Source organism: Podarcis erhardii (assembly GCF_964252035.2).
Source record: "Podarcis erhardii genome assembly, chromosome: 12".
Classification (NCBI taxonomy): domain Eukaryota; kingdom Metazoa; phylum Chordata; class Lepidosauria; order Squamata; family Lacertidae; genus Podarcis; species Podarcis erhardii.
This window is the reverse complement of record NC_138513.1, coordinates 11,166,133-11,182,752: the sequence shown is the minus strand read 5'-3', so window position 1 is coordinate 11,182,752 and position 16,620 is coordinate 11,166,133. Positions and strand designations below refer to the sequence as shown.

Sequence of the window (16,620 nt, the reverse complement as noted above, 5' to 3'; positions counted from 1 at the left end):
CTCCCTGTATGTATGTACTGTACAGTCATTCTCATACACTGGATCAAGTTCTGCTTTTGAATATTCATAACTGTCTCTTTGTGAAGCCGATGGTGTTTACTGACTTGCACCCAAGAGCAGAATTTGACTTGCAGCAAGATTTAAGGAGGTATTTGCTCTGCATTTTAAAGCACACTCTTTCTTGTTACAGATGTTTCTCATCCACTCCTTTTCATAAAACAACAACAACCTTCCATTGACTACCTCCTATCAACCAAATGCCAGTGTTTTACACCTGCATCTTTTAAAAGGGTATTTTAATTTCAGTATTTTTGACCCAGCGGTTTCCTGCACTAAAGAGAGGTTGGCGCATCTGTACTCATTTCTTAGCAACAGCTTATCTGGTGGATGACGCATATTATTATCCATAATGTTGTTGCTGGAAGCATTTCTTTCCCCATTCTTTTTGGTCTTTTTTCTTCTTCTTTTTCGAGATTCCAGCTTTTACACCAGGAATACTACTTGTTTTCTGAGAGTTGGCTGTGTTTCTTCATTTTTATTTCTAGTTGGTCAGTGTGGTTTGGGGGATCTGTACTTCAGAAACTCAATTTTCTTTGCTGACACCATCCAGCAAACTAAGAAAACAGTTGTATAAACACAAATGTGAATAGATGAAAAGCACTGACAGTGCAGATCACCATTTTTTTTGGGGGGGGAGGGGGAGTTCTTAAGTTACAGGTAAGCCAAGGCTCCTGAGGCCTTTTTGTGCTGAGCCCCTTAGCTTCTGCTTTTTACAGGTGAGCCAAGATTTAGCTAAAATGCAGGGTGTGTGTGTGGCTGGGATCAGGGCTTGATGATTTCATTCACTGATTAAAGGGCTCCCTGACTTTCACATTGTCAACCCCTCTAGGATCTTCTGATTTTCCTCCCTGTCCCTAGCTTCCCCCTGGTAGCTCATTTCCCCACTGCTGAGGCCCCCAACACTGATACGGTAGCTTGGCAGAGCTTACATTGTTCATCTGCTCTTCCTCTCCTTACCAATCTAAATGCCTGTTAGTGGAATCTCTCCAATCAGAAGGGGAAGAGGGCATGGGCACAGCCAGTGAAGGCCAAGCAAAGAGAAACTGAGCTGCAGAATGACTGTCGAGCAGCTTTGGTGGAGAGAAGCTGATCACGCAGCAAGTGTAGAGTCGAAGTAACCGCTAGGCTAAGCTGCCATTGCATGCTTCTGGGGGAACTCTAGCAAACTCATTCTTCCAGGGGAGAATAGTAGCATCCTCACAGAAGAGGATCAGTAGGCTTGAGGAAACCCCAAGGTCTGTAGAGATGATGGGGGAAAAGCTTTGTGGGGGACGACAATGACAAAATGAGGACTGAGCATGTCCACTGACCTTGGGAAGGAATTGGCATATCCTGGAGGCATCCTGAACAGGAGCACTCCCCACTGCACTAACAAGGTCCCACTTGTTCTTTTCTGTTTCCAAAAACGTTAGAACGAAGCCACCCTGAGAACTCCAAGGTTCAGAATATATAAGCCCATATCAAAGATCTTTTTTCAAAAGAGGTTTTTTGATTTTCAGTGTGTAAACACAATTACAAATATATCAAGGGTTTATTCACACAATGCATAGGTAACTTAACAAGCGTCACTGCCAGCAGGTGAGTGCGGTGGTGGCCATGAACAGGGACCAGAGAAGGTCCTCTGACCATGGTATGTGAAATCCAGCATCGCCTGAGCTCTGTGAGTGCGGCTTTCTCCCAATTGAAGTGTAGAGTGTTTGAGGACCAGGACATTCGCAGGGAAACCAAAATGCTTGTTTACAAAGCTATTGTACTACCAACCTTACTATATGCTTGTGAAACATGGACCACTTATAAACACCATCTCCAACTCCTCAAAAGATTCCATCAATGGTGTCTCTGAAAAATTCTACACATCACTTGGGAAGACAGGCGAACTAATATCAGTGTACTGGAAGAAGCAAAGATCACCAGTGTTGAAGCAATGATTCTTCAACGTCCACTTCGTTGGACTGGTCATGTTGTATGGATGCCTGATTATCTTCTTCCAAAGCAACTACTCTATTCCGAACTTAAAAATGGAAAGTGTAATGCTGGTGGTCAACAAAAGAGGTTTAAAGACTGTCTCAAGGCAAATCTAAAAAAAAAAGTAGTATAAACACTGTTAACTGGGAAACACTGGCCCGCAAGCGCTCCAGTTGGAGAACAGCCTTTACCAAAGGTGTCATGGGCTTTGAAGACACTTGAACTCAGGACACAAGGGAGAAACGTACTAAGAGGAAGGCACGCTTGGCAAATCCACACTGTGATCAACTCCTGCCCAGAACCCAATGTCCCCGCTGTGGAAGGACGTGTGGATCCAGACTTGGCCTCCACAGTTACTTACGGACTCATTGTTAAAACTGTTTATGGAAGACAATCTTACTCGGCTACGAGTGATCACCGAAGAAGAAGAAGAAAAAGAAGAAGAAGAAGAGAAAAGACAGGTACTTCAGGTCCTCATATAAAGCTGCTTGAAAAGTAAGTGCTTTGACTTGTGCTCAGGAGCACACCAGCAGCCAGTGAATCTGCATCAGAGGGTGTGTCCCTTCAGGCCAGTTCCAGTTAGTAGCCTAGCAGCCATTTATCCTGGGCCAGCAGACGTTTGCTGGCACCTTTCAAGTGCACCTTTTTAATTGATTAAAAGGTTTTTAATGGATTGACTCTAACGGACAAAAGCTGCAACCCTATACCCACTTATCTGGGAGTAAGCCCTATTGAACTCAATGGGGCTGACTTCTAAGTAGACACCATGTGATTGTTCTTTTCCTGCAGCCAGGCCCAAAATGATTGGCGTAATATGGAGCTGAGTACCACTGAAATTATTATTATTTTTAAAGAGTCCTTTCTCGCTATTGGCTTCCATGGAGTGGACACTGTGGTTATTTGCACCGAGGCAAACTTTGGCCTAACGAGTTAATGTTTTAAATACCACAAGTTCAAGTTCTTGCAAAGACCTGGAGAATGAAAGTAAGTACTGTTACCTGCTCAGCAGGTTTAGTATTCCAAAGCCTTGGATGAGTGCCATGGGAACATATGAGTGAAACTGAGGAAAGAATAATTGTTGCTAACCAAAATTGGGACTACTGAAGCTAGCAAAGGTGACAGGCAAAATAATTATTGTTGTTGTTTTATTAATCACCTTCTACACAAGCATCTCAAGGCAATGTGCAACAAAAATATCAAAAAGGAGTCAAAAACACAAAAGCAAATATATTTAAAATATGAAAACAAAATAGACACCCAGTGAGGAAACTTATACATCCAGCTGGAAAAATGCATCAGAACAAAAATGTCTTCAGTTGTTTCTGGAATGTGGGTGTCTGTAAAGTGGGTGTCTGTTTTATCTTGACAGGAATGCTTCCCCACAAAACAGAGGTAGCCGCACTGAGAGCCCTGCTCTGAGTTACTGTGAAACAAGTTTCTGATATCTTTTGATATATAAGGGATCAGGTGGCCTCTCAGATAACCAGAGCTGTGTAGGGCTTTATATGTTAGCACCAAATAGAGCCTTTTTGTTGGTGGCTCCCTGTTTGTGGAATGCCCTCCCTAGAAAACACCAGAGAAGAAAAAAAATGGGAGAAGAGGAAAACAAGGGGGAGGAAAGGAGAAAAGAAAGGTGGAAAGAAGAGAGAAAGGAAAAAGAGAAGGAAAGAAGAAAAAGGGGAGGGAGGGATGGGAAAAGTGTGTGTGTGTGTGTGTGTGGAATGCCCTCCCTAGAAAACACCAGAGAAGAAAAAAAAATGGGAGAAGAGGAAAACAAGGGGGAGGAAAGGAGAAAAGAAAGGTGGAAAGAAGAGAGAAAGGAAAAAGAGAAGGAAAGAAGAAAAAGGGGAGGGAGGGATGGGAAAAGTGTGTGTGTGTGTGTGTGTGTAATGCAGAGTTAGGTAGCATCTTCCTTTGTAACTTATTTTCAGGTATCTTCAACCCTTATGAAAAGGGCTCATTGTTTTAATAACTTGTTCTCTTGCTGGTTATTCTCTTCTTAGGTATGTCAATTTAATAGAAGTAGCTACATGCCATACTTTCTCTAGCCGGTCTTTCAATTGAGGGGTCTCTTCAATCATCCAGTATTTAGCGAATATTGCAATTTCTGGTTGTCTCTAGAAGAGTTGCCATCACTTCTAAGTCTGTCAGACTCACCTCAGATAGCAAAGAGAACCTGTTTTTGGAGTGTGTGGCAAGTTGTAGCCAATGTTTTCTTGTACTTTCAAATACACTATTCCAGAATTACTTTAATTTTTTCACACTGCCAGAAGATATGGAAACAATCTGCTCTTGGCGATATACATCTGCTCTTGGCAATATATTTTTGATATTCTGGCTAGTCTATGTGAAGTAATCTACCTCTGATAGATGGTCCTAAAGAAATTCTCTTTGCAACTAGAACTCATCAGAGATCTAGGAATGCTATTAAACAGCCAAGTCTTCTCCCACTGAGTCTTATATGTGGGCTGTGTATATATATTTCTATTTTTTTCCTTGCCTCTCCTCCTCCCTTCTCCTCCCGTGCTCTGCCCTCATCAGCCTTCGTCACCACTGACCTGTTGCCTCCGTGCAGCAAATCCTCATGACTGCACATCATTTGGTGAAAGAATGACAGGAGACACCACAGCCATCCTCGGCAAGCATCCACCTGCTCTGCTGGTGTCTTTTAAAAGAGAGTTCAGCTTACCTCTCCTCCTCTAAGTTTCCCTTTGTTTAATTGCAGGTGATGATTCAAAAGGAGCCTTCACCTGTTTTAGGGAGCTTTCATCTTTTCTCAGACAAAAGCAGGTTTGGGCTTGGTGCACGATCGGCGGCATAGTTAGGCCCTTTGGTATTAAAGGGGCTGGGATGACCCTCGGGCTTTTAAGGCTTTAGGGCGAAATTGATGTGCATGTATAAAATCTCAGCTTTGTTGTTTGGCAGAGTTTTCAAGCATTTGTTATTTTTCTTTCCGAAGTTGGGAAACGATAGGGACTGCGGCATACATTACATTCTCGTACAGCCTATTATCCACGCAGTAGTGTTGTTACACAAAGACATCACATTGATTTATTTAGAATTTATGATTTGCTGTGTTGCTGTAGGCCTTGGGCGTCTCTGTGCTCTAGCTAACCCCCCTCCCCCCCCCATATTAAGCTTACCTCCTGTCTGGATCAATACCATTTACTCTGGATCAATTCAGGGGAGGGACCATATCTCAATGGTAGAGCACATGCTCTGCAATACAGATGGGCCCACAATTTCTATACCCCCATTAAAAAGTTATCAGATAGTGGGCTGAGAATAGGGTGGCCGTGTCTCCTATTTTACAGAAAGTGGCCCTCTTTTTTTGTTTGAAGGGGTCCTCTTTTTGAGGGCTGTTCAGTCCCATAAGGAGAAAAAAAAAAGGGGGGGGAGTGGGAGCCTTGAAGTTGCCCATTAACAGTTGCATCTGGTTAGGCACACAAGCTGTCTTGTATCTTCCTCACTATGGTGACATGTATGATTCCTTACGCTCCACCTCTATCAATGAGATCTTTTGATGGGGCACTTCTGGTGGTCTCCCATGCCTCTATGATTCAGTCGGCCTGCTCTGAGCAACTCATCTGTCCCCCACTTCCCTCTACAGCACATGCAGAAACTGCCTTCTTCACCATTGGATCCACCATTGGTCTCGCCACACAATCTGTTGGAGCCTCTCTTTGTATGCAGGTGAAGTCCCTAACTCATTGAGGCTTTGAGACCCATCAACCACCCTCACCTGGTTTAACTAGCCGGTCAAAGCCATTTCTCAAGGTGTGCCTGTTGTTGGAATGCTGACAGCTTCTAGGAGCCACAGGTGAGAGCTGAGCACATGGTGGGGACCAAAGGTGGACAAACTACCCCAGAAGGAGTGTGATGTGTCCCCCCACCAGAAGTAATACACACCCTTAACACACCTCATACACATTATTTCCCAATATATGAAGCATGTCTGGAAAGGGCAGAATATGCCTTAAAAATGTGCAATTGATATTTTAAAACTGTGATCAGTGTTGTTCCAGTTAAAGGGGACATCAGGTCTTTGCTGTTGACGCTACCATTCTGGACATCTTGATCCCATAAAGCAGAAATGAGGAGCCCGTGCCCTTCATTCCTGACCATTCCTGTACCCTTCATTCCTGACCATTGACTATGCTGGCTGAAGCTGGTGGGAGTTGGAGTCCAATAACATCTGGAGGGCCAGAGATTCACCATCTCTGCTATAAGGTTCACTGCAGCTCAAGCGTGCAAGTGGTGTTGAGGTTTGCAATTTGAAACTGGGAAGGTTCTTATTGACATTTATATTTCTGCTGGCAAATGAGAAGAATTGGAAACTTAATGGGGAATGTGACACGTTTTTAACTCAATTAGACGACACCAGTTTGGAAGCCTTCCAAGTAGGAAGCATTAATCTCACTTAAAGCAGTATGTTCTATTTTATCATTGTACTGTTATGCTGTACATTTACTCTGCAGTTTATCCTTTTGGTAGTTGCAACGGAAGCAGTAATTTTAACTGTGAGCCAGTTGAAAGGTCCTGCTTAAAAATGCAAGCAGTAAAACATACCTGGGAGTTGTGCTGGTTTCCAAAGATGACCCTGGTTCACCCTCTTTCCTTTACTGGTTGGAAAGGAATAGGGGGAAGCAGCCACCATGACATGCCGCCCTAATTCCTAAGAAGGATGAGAATCTGGTCAACCTGTTTCTGTAAACTGCATTTTTGTATCAGTACAAAACCTGAAAATTCTCCATGTCCCTGAAGGGGAAAAAAAGTCCGCACAAGATAAAGGGTCTTTACATCACTGAAATGATGACTTATTTTATGTTATTTATAAAACTTCTTATGCCTCTCTGTTCACTTCAGGGAGTACCAAGACAATTTAACACCAAGCAAGTTTAATCAAACAGCCAATGAATCAATCAACTTGAACGCACCAATTGATTACCAATTCAATCATCTTTAGCTAAAGCTCCAAGCCATTCACTCAGCCATTTTTATTCCTGTCTATCAGCTCCTACATACGTAAAGTCTAAGAAGTCCTAAGAACCTCAGGTGGTCTCATTAGAGGACAATCTGGTGGGACCTTACTGCAAGCGTGTGGTTACCCCTTTTCATCACTGGACACCATCTTTCCCCACCCATTTCTGACCTGTTCAGTCTCTCACTTCCCTAGATTCCTTTTCTCCCCTTTCCAGTATGTTTATTGCAGCAGCCCTACTTCCTTTTTGTAGTTTTTCCTGTTCCCCACTACTATCTACTTCATCTCCCTCCTTTCCTTGCTTTTGCTTTCTCCTTCTCTCTTCTGTCTTCCTTCACCTTTGCTCTTGTTCCCCCCTTCCTCCTCCTGCTGCCTCCCTCTGGGACCTGAAGGGAACACTCTTTGATGCTGCCCTTAAACAGTTATGGGGTGCTCTCAGCACCCCCCCACCCGAATCCTCATGCACCCCCACATCTGGTTTCAGTGGTGTGTTGATTCAACTAAAAAGCCATGTGAGGGGCAACAGCCCCCTTCAGGATCTCTTCATACTACCCATGAATTCTAACCATAGCCATTCTCTTAGCATTGTTACTGAGTGAATTGTGGCCACTTTGAGTTGTATTATAGTGGGATGAGTATATAGTTACTAGGCACAGTACACGAGTTGATGAAGTTTGAGTGATTTCCAGACCATATTTGGACTTGCCTAGATTGGGTGTGATAAAAAAAAATATGGAAGGTGTGGCCTAAAATAGATTAGGAGACTTCTTCAAGCTACCATGATTATACTTACTATGTTTGTCGCACAGGTAGTCTTGATGTGGAAACAGCTCATTCCCATAGGGTCACCATGTAGTGTGATTGAACTCAAAGAGTTCCCAAACTTTAAATTCCTCCAGGTGAAAATGCTAACTGGAGGAAACAATACTGGTGTGACTTGTCTAGAGTTATGGGCTCCACTTTCTGAGTATGGCAGACTTGATTTTGATTTGCTTGCATAGGGGGTGGCTAACCAATGGCCCTCCAGATATTGTTGGACTACAGCTCCCATCATTCCAGCCACCCTGGCTCATGGGCAGGGATGATGGGAGTTGCAGTCCTGCAAATCTCTGGAGTGCCACAAATTAATTAATTATTAAATTTGTATACCAACCTTCATCCATGGACTACAGGGCAGTTCACAGCATACCCCTGGCTTAAATAATCAGTAGATCATTGTCCTTTATCAGGGTCAGGGCTGGCCAAAGATATTTTGTTGCCTGAGGCAAATGTCAAGATGCTGCCTCCCATATTCTATGTACAGAAACTGATTGGACTGTACTTCAACATACTGTAGGCATTATCCACAGCATCTGAGGGTAGCAGGCTGGTTTAGTGGACATATGGCATGCCTGCAGTACACATAGCTCTGAACTCCCAACAGAGGGGAATGACCAAAGGGCTCGGAATATATTGCTGGGGGTTGTGTCACTGCTACGTAAGGCTGTTGCCTCACTCTCCCTAATGGTAGGACTCACTAATGGCCCTGGCCATGTCCATGCAAATGATGAGCAAATTGGGTCAGTGACTTGCCAGAAAATATGTAAAATTGCTCTAGCCTACTGACTTAGGAAACATTTCTATATGGCATGACAGTCCTGAACCAGTGCAGAAGAGCTAAGGACCTAGTGTGATTCACCTCTAAATGTATTGAGGATTTGTAGAAAATTCAACCACATAACTTCAGAGCCTGCAGAAGTAGCCCCGGTTTCTAGGAAGTTGCTAATATGGTTGTCCAGTTCTTTTGAAGTTTTCGTTGCTAGTCTGGCTACAATCTTTTGCAGTTTATAGCATGGTAATAATAATGGCATTCTGGTAAACAGCCCTATAAACATCTTTGCATAGCATCCTGTTTGTCATTGCCGCTCATCTGAAAGCATTTCCACATTAAGGATGAAACATTCTTGTGCTTTTCAAAACTACATTGTTCCACACTATTAGATAAACTTGTTCAGGGTCATAAAGCTGAGATGGAAATCAGAGGAAGTGTGTTGCTTAAACGTCATTTTGGTTGCCAGGCTGAAACCACTCTAGACAAGAGCCCCTGATGAGAAACAAGAAACAAACAGGAGTCTCTCTCTCTCTCTCCTAAGAAAAATAAAAAGAATTAGAAAGGGAAAACAATATGGGTTGTGGATCCAGAGAGACAATGCAGATTATGATTATGATTAAATTTCTATACTGTATCATCCTTCATCTGAGGATCACAGGATGGTTTACAGTATAAAAACAGAGAAATGTGTATCATAGTAACAAACAAACAAACAATACCCCCACAATTTAAAAGGCCATAGATTGTTTAATTAGCCAAAGGCATGGAGGAAAAGGAATATTGTGATTGCCACCTAAAGATATGTATCAAAGGCACCAGGCGAGTCTCCCTGGGTGGCGGAAATTGAAAGCGACTTACTGGATCATATCAAAGATCCTTCAGCTCCAGTACTTGCCAGTGGGGAGGTATGGAAAGATGGAAGCAAAGACAGGATCCCAGTTTACAGGTAATTAGCCAAATAACTTCCAGAAGCTCACAAAAGCAAGAGAGGCTGGAGAGGAGACATCCTACCTGTGATTGTTTCCAGCATTTGATGATGCCTGTGAACTTGGAGGATGCATTCTTAAGCTATTATGATGAATAGCCATTGATAGACCAATGCTCCATGAACCTGTCAGTGAATTCTCCCTAAGTTGATTGTGGTTTACATGGATTTTATTGCTCCAAGGCTACTGACAAGTGGCACTTTCCTTGAAGTACTCTCCATAGTAATTTTGATAGAAGCAGCAGCAGCAGCAAGGTGCTGTTTCAACTCAACAGAGGCTTGCATCTTCAGCAGTATGAGCTGATGAATCAGGAGTGGGTTATGCATGAAGCCTGTACAACTGATAGACGTGTCTTGCAGTCCATTGGCTCCTCCTTTATGACATAGACAGGAGAAAAGGAAATATATGATCTGTGGCTGAAACCCAGCCTTGTGTCAACCCAGGAATCCCATTTTCTGGAGCCCATAATTTCCCATATTCTTCCCCATGCTGATGCCATTAAATGCAGTCAAGGGGGAGTTAGTTGGGGAACACTTAATGAAATCCACAAGCCTTAATCCATAGATACCTTCTCCAATTTTGGCCAAATCATATCCCCCACAGCTTTCTAGAAACAGGTACAGGGGCTGTTGCAAAATGTAAGCCCCTGACCCTGTAATTCAAGCACTTCAGTGGCTGTTGACACCAAAATGGACAGCATGACATTGAGTTGTAACAAACTTGACTAGGCCTGAGCTGCAGGGACCAGTTTCTTCTTTATCCATCTGGTAATTAAACTGGAATTTAAATGTTATTTTGGAAATATTATACTGTTCATTTTTTATTTCCAAAAATTTCATCGTGTCTCACACACTTTTTCAAGCATACATCTGCAACCATGAGGGCTAAAAGTTAGGGCTTATTTATTTACTTTCCATGTTTATATATTCCTCTACAAACAGCGTCTAATGCAATCAGTAAAACCAGTCAGTTAAAATAATATTTAAACAGTGAAACAAAGCATAAAAACAACATGGCAACAGCACTACAATTTCAGTACCACAGCACACATGATCCAGAGTAGATTTATTCTAATCCACCATAAGGGTTGTTTTTTTTAATGAAATATGAGATTTATAGGAAACTGAATTCTGCACCAAACATCCCACCTTTTGGTTTTCCTGCTCTCCAGCAAAATACACTTTTTCCCAATTCCATGTTCTAAAAAAAAAATAAAATCAGCATACTAGATCTGAAATTTCAGTTTAAATGCAAAGTTTGAACTGAAAATTTGTCCAGAGTTTAATAAGTTACATTAAGAATGCCAAACAAAAATACAAATTGAACTTGGCTGGTGTTATGATCAAGCCATCTACATTTACGTGGACTCTGCCTGTATTAGGAACATAAGAAGTTGCCTGACTGAGAACAGTTGTGGACCACAGGTATGAAATTTACGGCATGTAATGCCTTAAGAGAGAATATTATGAAATGATATACAGGTGGTACATGACTCCAGTCAAGCTTGCAAAAATCTACCATTTGCCCGATAATAAATGTTGGAAATGTAAAGAGACTGAAGGTACATTCTTTCACCTTTGGTGGATGTGCCCAAGGATTAAGGCTTTCTGGGAGATGATCTATAATGAAATGAAAAAGGTATTTAAATATACTTTCTTGAAGAAACCAGAGGCCTTTCTCCTGGGCATGGTCGGCCAATTGGTGCCAAAGAAGGATAGAACTTTCTTTATGTATGCTACAGCAGCAGCAAGAATACTCATTGCAAAGCATTGGAAGACACAAGACCTACCCACCTTGGAAGAATGGCAGATGCAAGTAATGGACTACATGGAATTGGCGGAAATGACTGGCAGAATCAGAGACCAGGGAGAAGAGTTGGTGGAAGAAGACTGGAAGAAATTTAAAATCTATCTACAGAAACACTGTAAAATTATTGAATGTTAATGACGTTGGAATGAAACGAAGTGGTTCTAGTAATAAGGTAAAACAAGAATATGCAATGGATTGATATTAGACGAAAATTTGAAGTTATAATATGTGAGGATAAACAATTAAGGGTAAACTAAGAGTGTATGAATTTGCTGAACAAATTTTTAAATGGAATACAAAAAAGGGAGGTGTGAGGAAGTCATGAAAATAAGTAAATGAGTGGTAAGATATTAGAAAGAGGGATTTTTATTTTTTCTTTGTTCTCTTTATGTTTAATTTTGGTTTTTGTATTTTTTTTGTGTATTTTTCTTTTACTGTTTTGTAACTCTTTTCTTGTTAAAAATTTAATAAATATTATTTTTTTTTTAAAAAAGAAGTTGCCGTATATGAAGTTAGGCCATCGGTCTATATAGATGTATTCAGTATGTCTACACCAACTAGTAGCAGCTCTCCAGGGTTTTAGACAGTGGTCTCTTCCAGACCTACCTGGAAATCCTGGGGATTGAGTGTGGGACCTTTTGCATCCACAGCACGTTCTCTACCACTGAGCTGCAGCCCTCCCTACACTTCACACTCAAACACAAAATGTAGGAGGATAGGAGTCAAGATAACCAAGAGGGGGTCTTAGGTTTGAGTTCAGTTCTGGCTCATTGAGAATCTCTCTGAACCCACTTTTGGGTGCGAGTTGAGTTTCATTTAGACTCCTCGCCCTCTGACAATTTAGTCCTATCCCAAGCAGAATTGGTAGGGAGTTTGGAGTCTGTAGCGACAGGGCCAATCCAGTGCTCCTAATGCTGCGCCTGTACCAAGCTGAGCTCTTTGTTGCCTTGCCGTTTCCTGTCCCCCTCTCAGTAAGTTACAGGGACATGCGGGGTTGGGAAGTCAGGAGAGCAAGGCAGCCCCAATTGCACCACCATGCCAGCTGCTCTTCCTTTGGGTGTCTCATGCAGTGGACATATGTGAGAATGGAAAGCAGGCCTCTCAAAGTGACCTTTAGTACCGTGCTCTCTTAGTTCAATCCACCTGGATTTGGTCTGAATATGAGGAGATAATCTGGCTGCCTTCTTCATTCATGCCTACCAAATAAATCCACCTAGCAAAGGTAAAAGGTAAAGGACCCCTGGACGGTTAAGTCCAGTCAAAGGCGACTCTGGGGTTGCAGCACTCATCTTGCTTTCAGGCCGAGGGAGCCAGCGTTTGTCCACAGACAGCTTTCTGGGTCATGTGGCCAGCGTGACTAAACCGCTTCTGGTGCAGCGGAACACTGTGACGGAAACCAGAGCGCACAGAAACACCATTTACCTTCCCGCCACAGTGGTACCTATTTATCTACTTGCACTGGCATGCTTTTGAATAGATAGGTTGGCAGAAGCTGGGACAGAGCAACGGAAGCTCACCTCGTCACGGGATGCCAAGAGGCTCAGGGACCTGCCCATCTGTCTGGAGCTCACCTGAGACTAGTAGACTCAGGGCAGGTTCTACCATTAGGGAGAATGAGGCGGTATAATGTGTGGGGTATAATGAAGGGGCAACAAAATCTTAGTTATTTAATTTATTATTGTAGCATTTTTACTCCCAGGAAGGGGCAGCTGTAGGATTTTTCTGCCTCAGGTAACAAAATGTCTTAGACCATCCTTGAGCAAAATTGACACCAGAAGCTTAATCCTAATCGTGTTTACTTAAAAAGTAAGTCCTATTCAATTCAGTAGGGCTTCCTCCCAGTTAAATGGGGTTAGATTTTCAGCCTTTGCCTGAAAATGTTCTGCATTGCCTTACATAAGTGTCTATGTTGAAGACTGTTACTATCTGTTACATCTGTCTTTGTATTTTATTTTACTGATTTGTTTTAATAGTGATTTGTAATTTTAATTTACATTTTTTTTTTGAAAAACACCTTAAGCCACTCTGAGCGGGGCATAAGCCTCAGAAAATTGGGGTAAACAAATGCATAAATGAAATTAAAATAAATAGGGATCCTGTTCCAAAATTAGAACAGTTGGGGTAACAGTTGGACTTTCTGCTAAGGAAAGAAGGTGATTAAAACCTGCCAAAATGAAGCATTTCTAACCCCTTGTAAAGAGTGTGTGAAGGACCAGTGATGATTCTAATCTGTATCTGCAATGATGAGAACACTCCAAATTAATCAAGAATAAAAGACATGGAATAACATGAGATTTTGAGGAGGTCCTCATGAATATGGATTTCAAGAAGGGATCACTCCCTTACCAAGCTTTAATCACTTCAATTGTGAGACAAGGATGCTTAAATCAGACCCAGTGTATAAAAAATATTATAGACTTCCTGTCTCAGTTCACATATTACTTTTTCTTCTACTTACATTGGGATAATGTATTACACTCCCCATTTATGTTTTCACTAACTCCTGGTTAAACTAGGAGTAAATTAGTTCCAAACATGAAGAAAATCTCACTCGGTCTCATGTGTAAGTGCAAGGAAGTTTTACGTCCTGCTTGTATACTATATAGCAAAGTGGGGAACCTTTTACAGCCAGTGGGTTGGATCCTTAGTTCCCTTACGTTTGTGGGCTTGGATTAGGCTATGAGGAAGAGCCTTTGCATTGCTAGCTTGCATTCAGGCAAGCAATTGAAAGGATCAGTTGTGCTAACAGTAAGCCCTGCTTTGGCTGATTAGTGTTTGACAGCAAGTCTTACTTGCTATGAAACAATCAGGGTAGCATTTTTAGGCTCCCAATTGTTCACTGGCGGTTGCAACCCTCCCTGTCCTACACCTGACATCACATATGACACCAGACTTAATTTGGTCTGTGACCCTGAGGTTCCCCCCTTAAACCATAGTTATAATTAACCACAGTTCCAGTTTCTGAAATAACAACAAACCTTCGTTAGTTGAAAAACAGAAATGAAACCTTCCAAACAATGCTGAAACATCGTTTAATGTCATGCATGCATGTTGCAGTCATCAGCTGAGCATTTTGGGTGCGTGCAAAATACATAAAGTCGAATCCAATCCCATCATATTTTAAAATTGGAATAGTAAAGCACCAATAGTTTGTCATTGTTTGGACCAAGCCCATCAAGAAGAGCACCAGGTTTAGCCTCTGGCATTTGCAGTTAAAAAGGACCAGGTAGTTTTTGATGGGAAAGACCATGAAGATGCACCTTCAGAGTGGACAATATTGGACTGCATGGACAAGCAGTATGACTTGGTGTAAGGAAACTGTCCCCAACCTGGTACCATCCAGGTGTTCTTTTTTTCCTTTTCTTTTTACTACAATTCCCACCAGCCCTAGCCAGCACAGGTATATGACACCAGGGCTGATGGGAATGGTCATCAAAAACATCTAGAGGGCAGATCCCTATGTCAGTCCTTGCCCCCTTTGCCTCCCTTAAAGCTGCTCTCAGTGCCTTTTGTCTTCACTGTTCCTATAATCTTCTCAATCTGGTGAGCTTTAAGATGTTTTGAACAGTAGCTCCCATCAGCCCCAGCTTTCACAGCTACCGGTCAGAGATATCAGAAACTAGAATCCAAAAGCATCTGGGTGGCACCAGATTAGGAAGGGTGATCTGGATAATCAGTTCTGGCAACTCAGATGCTTTCTGTGGGAGTGAGGAGCAAGGGTGGGGAAAATGAGCTCCATTTGCTTTTCACTCCTTTCCCCCCAGTGTTCTTATTTGGCTAATTATTATGTGGTGTTTTGCGGAATACTTTCACAGAAATGTTCTGCATTAGAAGTCTGATAACTGTGGCATATATTGAACAAAAACCAGGTGATTTTGAAAATTGCCATAATTTTTTGCTGCTTTTGCTGCAAGCCACGTGGTGGCCCCTTCTAAAATTGCACACTTTGCTTTTCCTTCTCTTCTTGTTTATTACAAAACTGCATTTGCATTTTTTCCCCATATTGCATCTTCACTCTTCACACACCAGATGGTGCTATATTGCTGGTTCAGTTATACAATGGGACTTGTCTATTTTCTGATTATAAATGATTAGTGTGGCAATTGCGTAGGCTCTTTCATTATACATAGAAGCATTGGAACATTAAAAAAAAAGAATTAGGAAAAGAATTAGACCACACCAGGAGCCTTATTTCACTCTTCCTCTGCTTCTCAAACAGATGTTTCATTCAGCAAATCCTGGCTTCCCCAAATAATAAACTGATTTTCCATAGAGAATGTGATGTTATTCCTCTCTCTGATTGTGAACTTCATAAATGTATCCAAAGAGACTGCAGTTTCATTTGTATCTGTGTTCCAGCCCCACAAAACTATATAAGGGATGGGAACTTACGGTTCTCCAAGAGATGTTAGATTCCATCTCCCATCAACCCCAGCCACTGTGGTCAGTGGTGAGGGATAGTGGGAGCCATAGCTCAGCAATTTCTGGAGGGCCACAGGTTCTTCATTCCTGAACTACACACATTTCAAATTCATTAGCAAACCCAGAAGTGTTATACCTTGGCATACCATAACATTCTTTACAGAAAAGAGATTCTCTCTAGGAAGGAAGATCCCATTTCTTCTCCACTGGTGTTGCAAAAGGGAGGTATGGAATTAGATTGTCAGACAGAGTAACACCCCTCGCCATGTGTGTGTGTATGTGGGGGGAGAGGACCTCAAAGCTCTACTGTGCACCCAGACTTGATGCACAGATATGTAGTTCATTATTATGTTTTTATGCCCCACTGGGAAGAAGGCTCACCATTTGGATTTTTTTGCTCAAAGCACCAACATATCTTTGACCATCTCTGGTCACAGCCTTGGTGCAATAGGACCAGAGGTTTTGCAGAACATGAAAATTTCATAGAGAAGTCCTCATGGTTTATTCCTGGCTACCAATCATGGTTAAAGAGGAGAGAGTTTAACCACAATTTGGAAGGCACACTAAGCGGAACGTTGGCTTAGCTGTTGTGCCACCCTGAGATGCGCTAAAAAGACGGTGGAGGAGCGAAGTAGCTTTGATTTCCTCCCTGGGAGAGAATATGATTGCATTGCCATTGTCATGCAAGCCTGGCCTTTGTGGGCAGATCTGAACACCATGGGAACAGAAAGCCATTCTTGGTTCTTATGCATTTGATAAATCACAACAAGATGCCTTTCCCCCACTAAATATCTTACGGTGCCTCA

General features: G+C 42.2%; 2 long non-coding RNA genes across 2 annotated transcripts in view; one reads left to right on the top strand and one right to left on the bottom strand.

Moving 5' to 3' along the window:
* LOC309326139 overlaps positions 1-16,620 on the top strand; it is a 180,544-nt gene that overhangs the window by 33,983 nt on the left and 129,941 nt on the right. The gene's annotated exons all lie outside the window — the stretch shown is intronic.
* LOC309326114 overlaps positions 8,130-16,620 on the bottom strand; it is a 68,460-nt gene continuing 59,969 nt past the window's right edge. The window contains exons 2-3 of the long non-coding RNA XR_014150167.1: positions 9,452-9,956; positions 8,130-9,133 (exon numbers count right to left, since the gene is read on the bottom strand). This is a non-coding gene — a long non-coding RNA (uncharacterized lncRNA). The remainder of the gene's footprint in view (positions 9,134-9,451; positions 9,957-16,620) is intronic.